Consider the following 8,744-nt stretch of genomic DNA (forward strand, 5'->3'; position numbering starts at 1 on the left):
CACAGCCTAGGAAGACACAGATGTGGCAGACAGCCCTGGAGGTGGAGTAGGTGGCATCCGTTTGGGAATCCTGGGGCATGGGGAATCCCAGCTCCCCACTTAGTAGCTGTGTGGTGTCAGAGAAGGCACTTGATCTCTCTGAGCTGTTGTTTCCACCTCTGCAAAATGGCGGGGGGGTTGGGGGGAACAGAAGTTTGCCTGGCAGGCTGTGGTGAAGGTGAAATGAGGTCGCGTGAATGCATCTGTTTGTTTTCTCCCTTCCAGCCCGTCCCTGCTCCCCAATCTCACCTGTACTCAGGCTGCTAAGAAGAGGCAGAACTGGGATTGAACCCCTGATCTGTCTGATTCTGAGTCCCCTCGGGCACTGCCTCCCTCGCAGAAGCAGGAGTTCTGATGGAGTCATTTGTCTCTCACGGGGTCACCAGGCTCAAGCACACACTGGCCCCTTGGCAGGCACCTCAGTCACTCCCTGTGGAATACAAGCCTGAATCACTTTATTTTCATTCCTGCCAACCCCCTATGGAGAGGATGGCTATTATCCCAAAGGCCAGACCCTTTGGCCAAAGCCACTGTGATAGGCAGAATAATGCCTCTCACCCCCCAAAAAATGTCCCCCCTAATCTCCGGAACCTGTGCATACATGGCCTTACATGGCAAAGAAACTTCACAGGTGCCATGAAATTCAGGATCTTGAGGTGGGTGGGGAGATTATCCTGGATTATCTGGATGGCCCTGAGGTCATCACATGAGTCCCCATAAGTGAAGGAAGATCACAGTCAGAGAGAGACTGGAAGATGCCATGCTCCTGGCTCTGCAGATGGAGGAAGGGCCATGAGCCAAGGAGTGCAGGCGGCATCCGGAAACTGGAAAAAGCAACGCATTCCTGACTTCTGGCCTCCAGAACTGTAAGACAATAAATGTGTGTTGTTGTCACTGTGTTTCTGGTCTTTTATTACAGCGGCCACAGGGAACAGATACAGCTGCTCAGTGGAAGCCACAGCCCAGCCTGGGGCCCTCATCGCTGGAGCCCAATGCACTCCACCGAGACCACAGTCCCCATCTGCACAAGTGCAGCCCTTACTTCCTTGCTGTGTGATCCTGGCCAAGTCGTGAACTTCCCTGAGCCTCTGCTTCCTCCTGTGCCAAGTGGGGATAGTGATAATGCCCATCTCGTTGTCTGTACGTGCAGGTAGCAACACCACCTAAGCTCAGTATTTATATTCTGCTGTTTTCCGTTACGAATGATAAGTTTTGAGCTTCTTCAAGTTGCTTTTCATACCTTCTTTGTGGAGTGGCAGAACCCTTGAAAACTTCAGACCCTCTGAATTCATCAAGATAAGGACAAGGAAATGTTCCATGCCGCCGCAGCCTCGGCAGAGCAGATACAAATCTGCTTGTCAAACTGCCCTTGTCAATGTTATTTCTGACAAAGGAATCTTCTAAGACCCCCTGACTTCAGACATGGTTCCCAGATCCTAGAGAGTCATCTTTAATCCTGAAAAGGTCTGTAATTCTGGCTGGTTATGCGGCTTAATAATTTGCTGCTGTGGTATATGAATATTTAAACAGACAACTCTGTTTCCTCAAAGGCAGAATTAGTTGTAAGCTTTCTTTGTTAAGTCAGAAGAACATCACTGGAACTTCCCTCTTCACCCACATGCCTGGAGGTAAAAATAAAACCCATGACTCTGCCGGCTTTCATACTTAAACAAAGAGTTTGGGAGTCTTGTGTCCTTTCCATTAACCTAGATGAAGCACTCAGGAGGGGCTGGGTCATGGTTAGGACTCCACAGTGGGAGAAATTTTGATCATGATTGTCACTATGAGTCTTCCTGTCCTTCAAACCCTTTCTCAGCTGAGCCTCCCCCAGCCCTAGCTGGCAGAGGAAGGCAGCAGAGAGACACTGATCAGCTCCTGTAGACCCAAGGTGCCAGTGATCTGCTGCAAGACACACAGCTGGTCAGGAGCAGAGCCAGGACACACGTATTCCTTGGGGACAGCTGCGTGGGCGGCACGTGAGTGGTGGCAGCCAAGGTAGCTCCGAGGCTGTCTTCTCCCAAGGGGCTCCTGGGTGCCCCCTGCAGCTCACCCAGGCTGAAGGTCAGCTTCCTGCCAGACCACTGGCCTGTGACTCCCTTCTGGCCGCAAGCCCCACCTCACGTCTACCTTTGAGGTTTGGGGCTGGAACGTGTAGGGCCAAAGCCAAAGGCCTGAAAAACGTGAGAAACGGCGCAGCATTGTCTCCTGTCTCCTGCCCCGAACCCAGCACGGTCACCAGAGGTCAGGGCTTGCACGTGCAACCCACAGGGTCCCTCCCCTACTCCCCTGCCTGTGGAAGGGGTCCAGGCCTTGAAGTCAGCCTGGAGGGTCAGCCTGGCGAGGACAGCCCACAGGCCTGTGGCCTGGGGACAACCAGACCTTCCAATGACCAGCCGCTGAGTTCAGTGGCAGGACCCCAACGGTCTGCCAGACACTTCAAGGAGGCCTCCCCTCAGCCAGGCAGTCCAGGGGTCCCTGGCTGCACCCAGGGGCACAATGACACCATATCCTAGTCTGTTGCTGCCACAGGCTCTGCAGGCTGAAGGCACCAGGGAGATGGGACCAGCAGGCAGAAGGGGCACTGGCTGCAAAGTCTGCATAGCCGAGCCAGCAGCCTCCTGCTGAATATCAGCTCTGGGCACACCCAGGACGGAGCATTTTAGATCATGGGTGCAGCCGTGCTATCCATGGGGAGCTGGAAAACCCGGCTCCCTCCTGGCCCTGGTCTCCACACAGCCTCTGCCTCACTCAGAGCTGTAGAGTGGGGATTGTCACAGCGCATCCAGGGTGCTGCTGCAAGGACTAGGTAATTCCCTCCTAAGCACCAGCCTCTGCCAGAGCCCCCTCCTCCCTGCTGCTGACCTCATCCTCAAGAAAAACCTCAGAGATCCAGGCACCTTAAGAAGTTGGTGGCAAAATAGCACAACTGCCATTAACACCACAGTAGGAGTTACCTCATTAGGTCATTCCCCCAGCTAGGGGATTTTTATTTTAAAAAATAAAACAACAATCACCAGCAAACAACAAAAGTGATAGGCCCCACTGAGGACCAAATCTGGGACCAGGTTTTAGATAGTTAAAAAAAAGAAGCAGCAGCAAGGTGAGAACTACTGCACATGGTGTGCGATTTAGTCCCTTCTAGGAAAGCTGCAACTTTCTTGATTTGAAAGGGACAGACTTCATAAGCACATGTCTTCTATCCATTGTCCTAACTCCCTTTTACCTTCTGTAAATGCAGGTGCAATGCCTGGAGGCAGAGAAGCCATCTGGGGACCATGAGAACAAAAACCATACCCTAATGCGGAGAGGAGAGAGAGGAAGAGCCAGGATCGCTGATGCCATCATGAAGCCTCTGCACCAGCCCTGAACCTCCTTTCTCTGGACATCTTGTAATGTGAGGAAAAAAAGCCTCCCCAGGCCTTCTCACTTCATCCCTTCAACAAGAGCCTTGTTTTGAGTGCTCAGGACATAGCAGTGAACAAGGCAGACAAGGTCCCTGGTCTCATGGAGCAAACATTCTAGGAGGGGAGGCGGTGAACAAGGACACACATGACCAAGAGCATCTCAGCAAGTGACAGCTCTCCATCACTTCCTCCTGCTGCCTTCCTAGCCTGGCTTCTGGTCTTGACTGGAGCACAGAATTGCTGTGGGGCTTTGGGATGGCCACTTCCCCACTCCAACCTCTGTTTTCCTGTCTATAACATCAAGGAGGGGTCCAAATCCATGCTCTCTGAGGCCTGGCCCCTCTCAGCCAGGCCCCGGCACCAGGCTGGTTACTCCAAGCAGCTGCACGCAGAGGCTGGACCCCCTCCAAAGTGACTGGGCTGTTGCTGCCCTCAAATTCCTCTGCACTGGGTAGACAGCTGGGCAGCTCCCGTCAGCCAGTCAGGCCTCCTGACCACCCCTCTCAGGGACATCCATAAATCTTCAGCCAGCTGCACGTTGAAGAGCCCACCTGTGACTCAGGCTCCTCCTGCCAGTGCTCAGCGTAGAGTAGCCCGAAGGGCCAGGCCATGAGGGGCCACCCCTGCTGTTCTAGGGCCACCATCCCTACTCTGGGGACCCCAGCTGTGGCTAGTCCCTGCCCAGATCAGCCACTGAGTCTCAGTACCCCTGTATGGCGTGCACACACACACACACCGCACCCATCGTGCACTCCATACATCTCAAACTGACCCCTCTGTGTGTTGGCCCCTCCAGCCCCCCCATTGCCCAGCCAGAGACTGCAGCACAGCCTCCTCTCTCTCCTCACCCTCACTCCCACCTACTCCCAATCGCCAAGCCCTGTGGATTCTGCTTCCCTCCCACCTCCCAAATCTGTCTGCCTTCCTCCACCTCTACTGCCCAGATCCAACCCCCTACGCCACCCCACACCTGAGACTTCGCTGTGGCGAAAGGCGGGGAGCAGAAAGAGAGGCCTGACCTGAACCAACCAGGCTCCAGGGTCTGCTGCCTGGGCCAGCCACACTGCTTCACCCAGCAGGGAAGGGTTTCTTTGGCCAAGGGGCTTGGAGGGCTGGGATTATCAGGCCTGGGGCTCCGGGCCACTATCCAACAAGTGGCTAAAGAGCAGGAGGTCTAGGCAGCTAACAAACTCAGAATATATATATATATATAATTTTTTTCTTTTTTCTGAGTCAGGGGCCTGCTGTGTCACCCGGGCTGAAGTGCAATGCTGCACACAGCTCACTGCAGCCTCGGGCTCCCAGGCTTTAAGTAATCCTCCCACCTCAGCCTCCCAAGTAGCTGGAACCACAGGCATACACCACCATGCCCAGCCAACTTTTTTATCTTTTGTAGAAAGGGGGTCTCACTTTGTTGACCAGGCTGGTCTCAAACTCCTGGGTTAAGAGGTTCTCCCACCTCAGCCTCCTGAGGTTCTGGGATTACAGGCGTGAGCCACCGCACCTGGCTATATATGTACTTGAACAATTCAAACCTTTTGACAAACGAGGAGATCAACTAGGGCATGCATCTGACTGAAAGGTCACACTCCCCGCAGAATAGCTCTGCCGCAGCTCCTGGAGCCCACTACCTGTGCTTGTGAGGACGCCCCCATTAGGACGCGTGAGTGGAGACCATGTGGCCCCGCACACACCGGCCTTGTCATCAAGGGAACTTGGGTCTGTTCTGTCATCCTCCAGGGGGACAGTGTGAATATGCTAATCTGGCAGGCGACTGCATCATTCATTTCTCCAAGCAGCGTCAGGTATGTCTTGAATGCCTGCTATGTGCCAGGCACTGTATTAGGCCCTAGAAGAGTGACCAAGACAACCCTGGCTGCAGGGGCTGCCATCTGCTCAGAGTGCCCGCCAGATCCCAGCCCCACTCACAGAAGCCCTCCCACCATACTTCCTCCCGAGTCCAGGCTGCCTTGGGGCTGGGTGAGGCTGGGGCCACAGATGGTAGCTCCAAGGACTCCAGGTGGGGAAAGCAGAAGCCAGTAATAGTCACAACATGAGTGACAGCATCACGAGACAAGCCGGGTAACAATGCCATCTCTTAGTCAAAGACACAATCGAGATGACACCAGTGGGCTAAAAATAGCAAGCCCCTCTTTAGAGAGGTATCGGGTGTAGGGGAAGTCCACAGACCCTGAGGGGACAAACCTGGCCCACATCCCGGCTTTACCTCCGGCACCCTATGTGACCAAGAGCCAATCTCACCACCTCTCGGCAGCTCCAGTTTTCTCAACTGTAAAATGGAGGTAACAATATGTCGGCCCCTCTTGCAGAATTACTTCAAAGATTAAGTTAACAATGAGGAAGTTGGACTGGACAGGTGGTCCCCAACCTGTCACCTTCCCCTTTGCCAACTATACTTCCTAAAGGCTGGTTCAGAACAAGCCCTGCCTGGCTCAAGAACTTTCAATGGCTCCCTATTGCCTGCAGAGTCATAGCCAGACAGCTGAGTCTTGGAATGTTCCCACTAATCAGATGCTGACTCTCTGTCTGAAGCTTTCCAGAGAAGCCAAGGCCTTCTTTGAAGCAGAGCCCACATGCAGCACCTCTGCCGGGTCCCACAGAGCGCGTCAGCCAAGAGGGCCAAGGCCCCTGCTAGTGCACTCTCCACCACCCAAGGATGCTTTGGCCAAGAAAGCTTAGGGCTACAAGGCCTGAAGGTGTACAAGGCCTCACGAGCCTCAGCCCCACCCCACTCCCCTAAATACTGGAGGGAAATGTGGGGGCGTTTGTGGTTGGAGAAGCACGCCATTTCCCATGGTGCTATGTGATGCTGACATTTTCCACTCCACCCTCAGCTGCTTTGCTAAGCAATGTGGCTCTGTCTCCTGCCTGGGGAGGGGAGCGGAGAGGGAGCCTGCCCCAGAGGGAGTTCCCAGGGGTGGCTGAGGGTCATGGTGACGCCTGGGAACGCCAAAGGGGCAGCGTCGCAGAGCACAAGTGTAACCCTGTGATTGAGGGGCTGTGTTGCCCCCATTTTACAGACTAAGAAACTGAGGATTGCGGAATGAAGCAGTTTACTGGAAGTACATTTAGACTTCGGGCTCAGGCATGAAATCCTGTATACTTACCGCCACCCCACACGACCTCGTGATGCTGCTTAGGACTGAAAAGAATTCAGAGATATGTACAAGGTATAGATCTTCTCCGTCTCCCCTCCCTCTCCAACAACCCCTCAGTGATGCATGAGATGCTCGCATTAGCCCTCCTCCTTACAGGTCAAATAATACCCCTGCTGTCCACTTTTGAAAATTTATGTTTTAATAGATAGCAAATGCACATGGTACAAAGTTGAAAATATACAAAAGGATACACAGTGAAAAATAAGTACTCATCTAGCCCCTCCCAGCTACCCTGTTATTCTTTCCTGGGACGACACGATCACCTATTTTGTGGTGTTTCCTTCCAGAGATTTCTATGCATATGCAAACACATTCAAATATACCAGCATCACAAATGGCAGTATAACTTAACCGTGTTCTGAACCAGCTGTTCTTTACTTAATGTGTTCGGAGGTTGTTCTATTTATTTTTTTTTTAGGAAGTAGAAAGTTTCACTCTTGTTGCCATGCTGGAGTACAATGGCACAGTCTCGGCTCACTGCAACCCCCGCCTCCCGAGTTCAAGTGATTCTCCTGCCTCAGCCTCCCAAGTAGCTAGGATTACAGGCACCTGCCACCATGCCCAGCTAATTTTTGCATTTTTAGTAGAGACAGTTTCACCATGTTGGTCAGGCTGGTCTCAAACTCCTAACCTCAGGTGATCCACCAGCCTCGGCCTCCCAAAGTACTGGGATTACAGGCATGAGCCATCGGGCCCAGCCTTTTCCACTTAATTACATGAAGAGTGTGCCCAGGCTTTATTTCGGCTGCACGCTATTCCTTTGAGTGACTATCTCTTCATTAAATAAATTTTAACCCACAGACATTAGATTGTTTCCAGCCTTTTGCAATTACACACGCTATAGCAATAGCACTATTGTAAATGTATCATTTTCACATGTGTGAATACAATACGTGTGGAAGTCAGGTTCCTAAAAACGGAATTACTAGGTTAAAGGGTACGATCATTCCAGTGTTTTTCAGTATCAGCAAATTTCCTTCACAGAGGTTGTACCAATTCATACTCCCACCAGCAAGGTGAAAGAGTGGCCACTTCCCGTAGCCTCACCAACACAGAGAGGTATCAAACTTCTTAATCTTCACTAATATGATCGATAAAAAATGGTTTGCATTGCAGTTCAATTCTTTTTGGAAGGTTAAGGATATGTTCACATATTCAGGAACCATTTGTATTTCCTTTTTTAGAAACTGCCCAGATCCTTTGCCCACTTTTTTTTTTTCTGGTTGTTGGTCTGGTTCTTACTGATTTGCAGGTGTTCTTTAGATGTTAAGGAAATTCTTCATTTGCCTGTAATGTAAGTCACAAGAATCCCTGGATTTGCTTATGGGATTTTTCATCTTTTTTTTTTTTTTCCTTTTTTGAGACAGAGTATTGCTCTGTCACCAGGCTGGAGTACAGTGACGCAATCTCGGCTCGCTACAACCTCTGCTTCCCAGGTTCAAGCGATTCTCCTGCCTCAGCCTCCCAAGTAGCTGGGACTACAGGGGTGCGCCACCACACCTGGCTATTTTTTGTATTTTAGTAGAGACGGGGTTTCACCATGTTGGCCAGGCTGGTCTCAAACTCCTGATCTCAGGTGATCCACCTGCCTCGGCCTCCCAATGGGATTACAGGCGTGAGCCACTACACCCGGCCTTTCACCATTTTTAAAAGGTACTTGAATGTGTTGATAATTTAATTTATAGTATCTGTTAAAGTGTCTGATTATGAAAACTTTCCTCCATGGTTTTTGCTAGCACTTTCATACTTTTACATCAGTCCCTCTTCTGAGTCACTTGTGTGTCCCGGCTTGCACCACGTTTCGGGCCCTGACATGCTGTGTCCTCATCCTGTTTGTGTTAGTCTGGAGCAGAGGTTCAAGTGGGCAGGGGTGAGCCTGGGCACAGAAGTGGGCGTCCATAGTGTTTGTCCACCGAGGGGCACAGGCCACTGTCTGGGGTTGCTGGAAGGGAGGGGCTGTGAATCACAAGGCCAGGTGTTGTGCTGGGACGAGCACCAAGCCGGAAGTCAGCTGTTTTTCTTGCTTCGTGTACAGACTTACTCTCTGTGCCTCAGTTTACTTCTTTGTAAAATAAGAGAGCCTTCCCTCATGAACTTCAAAATGGGAAGTATGTACTAGCTG

The sequence above is a fragment of the Hylobates moloch genome, unplaced genomic scaffold, assembly GCF_009828535.3.
Source record: "Hylobates moloch isolate HMO894 unplaced genomic scaffold, HMol_V3 SCAFFOLD_8, whole genome shotgun sequence".
NCBI classification, from domain to species: Eukaryota; Metazoa; Chordata; class Mammalia; order Primates; family Hylobatidae; genus Hylobates; species Hylobates moloch.